Source organism: Pongo abelii, chromosome 19, assembly GCF_028885655.2.
Source record: "Pongo abelii isolate AG06213 chromosome 19, NHGRI_mPonAbe1-v2.0_pri, whole genome shotgun sequence".
NCBI classification, from domain to species: Eukaryota; Metazoa; Chordata; class Mammalia; order Primates; family Hominidae; genus Pongo; species Pongo abelii.
Genome location: NC_072004.2, coordinates 7,882,096 through 7,884,809, shown reverse-complemented (window position 1 = coordinate 7,884,809; position 2,714 = coordinate 7,882,096). Strand labels below are relative to the sequence as shown.

General features: G+C 43.5%; 1 pseudogene; it reads left to right on the top strand.

Annotated features, from left to right (window-relative positions):
* Nucleotides 1-1,381: 1,381 nt before the first annotated feature.
* LOC112129829 (small nucleolar RNA U13) lies at nt 1,382-1,479 on the top strand (annotated as a pseudogene).
* Nucleotides 1,480-2,714: the final 1,235 nt, after the last annotated feature.

Sequence of the window (2,714 nt, the reverse complement as noted above, 5' to 3'; positions counted from 1 at the left end):
GGTTCCAAACTAATCAGCCTGCTTTTAAATTTTAAGACATTTGTTGAAAAAAAATTTTTTTTTTCTTTTTTCTTTTTTTGAGATGGAGTCTCGCTCTGTCGCCCAGGCTGGAGTGCAGTGGCGCAATCTCGGCTCACTGCAAGCTCCGCCTCCCAGGTTCACACCATTCTCTTGCCTCAGCCTCCCGAGTAGCTGGGACTACAGGTTTCCACCACCACCCCCGGCTAATTTTTTGTACTTTTAGTAGAGACAGGGTTTCACTGCGTTAGCCAGGATGGTCTCCATCTCCTGACCTCGTGATCTGCCCACCTTGGCCTCCCAAGACATTTGTTGAAAGTTTATAGGATCAAACCAAACTCAAGTGGTATCATTTTTAAACATTGGATTGTACATTATTGTAAAGGTAGCAGTAACCATTATTATTTAGAATAAGTTAGTGATTATAGCTCCTTTTGTGATAATTAGATCACTCTCATAATACAAATCAATATTGCAAGTATCCATGTGCTGAAATCTAGTGAGTCTAGGAAAAAGTGAAAATGCTTTATTGTCTCTTCATCCTAAAATACATCCTTGGATACTTAGAAATTTCAGTGAATCTATTTTAAAGGAAACTTTGTGTCACTATTGTAAATCGAAAATTCGTTTCATTTCCATAATAGAAGGTAAGAATAAAGGAGAATGCAATGAAAACCGAACAGTGTAATTCAATTCCAGGTAGATTCTGTTGCCTGTGGCCAGCTCCCTGTTCCAGAAGATTATCTGATGCTAAAGGGGTGCTAAAAACATATCAATACCAAATTGACACTTTCTCCCTGAAAAGGGGAATTGATTTGCTGTTTTATCTCCATTAAACCTGTGATCTTGCACCTCCAAGGACTTGTCCTGGAGTAGCGTTGCTCAACGTGTGGCAAGCAGATGGCTGGTATCAGATGTCTTTGAAGGCTTATTAAAAATGTCAGTTCCGGGTTGGATGTGACTCCTGCCTATAATCCCAGCACTTTGGGAGGCAGAGGTGGGTGGATCACTTGAGGTCAGGGGTTTTGAGACCAGCCTGGCCAACATGGCGAAACCCCATCTTTACTAAAAATACAAAAATTAGTTGGGCCTGGTGGTGGGTGCCCATGGTCCCAGCTACTCAGGAGACTGAGGCAGGAGAATTGCTTGAACCCAGGATGCAGAGATTCCAGTGAGCCGAGATCATGCCACTGCACTCCAGCCTGGGCAGCAGAATGAGCAGTGTGAGACTCTGTCTCAAAAGAAAAAAAAAATGCCAGTTCCCCATCCCTGCCTCACATCAAGGAGGCAGACTCCCCAGAAGATTAGCCAGGGAATCTACATTTTACAGTAGGGTGATTCTTCTTTAGAACCACTGCCCTTGATCGTTTTGTACTTGGTAAGCATGATGACTGGGTTTTTATGCTTATATATGAGACGTGCTTGTCTCAAATCTTGTTGCAGCACATTACCCTTCCTACTTAAAAGGTTAAAAAAAAAAGAACCATTTCCCTTGATCATGTAAATATTTGATTACATTCTCTCCTACAGCTCATGATGATCTCAGACAGGTTGAACAGGCGTTGTCACCCAGCCCCTCAAGATATAGATGAAGAAATCTGAGCCCTGACTGGGAAAGGGGTTTACTTGAGATTTTAAAATGTCCATTAAGTCATGTGCACCCTATCTTTGAGCCCCTGAATGATTTGGCTCCCGCTTACCTTCCTTTTTTTTTTTGAGTTGGAGTCTTGCTCTGTCGCCCAGGCTGGAGTGCAATGGCACCAACTCGGCTCACTGCAACCTCTGCCTCCTGGGTTCAAGCCATTCTCCTGCCTCAGCCTCCTGAGTAGCTGGGATTACAGGTGCCCATCACCACGCCCGGCTAATTTTTTTGTATTTTTAGTAGAGATGAGGTTTTGCCACACTGGCCAGGCTGGTCTCAAACTCCTGACCTCAGGTGATCCACCTGCCTCAGCCTCCTAAAGTGCTGGGATTACAGGCGCGAGCCACTGCACCAGGCATTTGTTTCCCTCCCTCCCTCCCTCCCTCCCTTCCTCTTTCCTGTCTTCTCTTTTTCTTTCTTTTAAATTCTAATATTCTCATCAAAGCTGTAGATGCATATGATTTAAAGAGTCAAATCGTTCTACAAATCTCTCACCAACAACTGCTTCCTGCTCCACTTCTGTCCTTCTCTCATGAAAGACAATAACTTTCACTACTTTCTTTGATAATCTAAACCACTACATCTCAAAATAGCATGCATGATTATTTATTTAATGATTTTTCAGCTTTAGGCAAATATTGGCTTCCCCCTATGGAAGACAGGATTTTTTTTTTTTTTTTTTTTTTTTTTTTTTTTTTTTTTTTTTTTTTTTGAGACGGAGTTTCGCTCTTGTTACCCAGGATGCAGTACAATGGCACAATCTTGGCTCACCGCAACCTCCGCCTCCTAGGTTCAAGTGATTCTCCAGCCTCAGCCTCCTGAGTAGCTGGAATAACAGGCATGCACCACCATGCCTGGCTAATTTTTGTATTTTTAGTAGAGACGGGGTTTCACAATGTTGGTCAGGCTGGTCTCGAACTCCTGACCTTGTGATCTGCCCGCCTTGGCCTCCCAAAGTGCTGGGATTACAGGCGTGAGCCACCGTGCCTGGCCTGGAAGATAGGATTTCATTTTCTTTCCTAGTCTTGCTCCCATTTGCAAACCTTTCTCACCC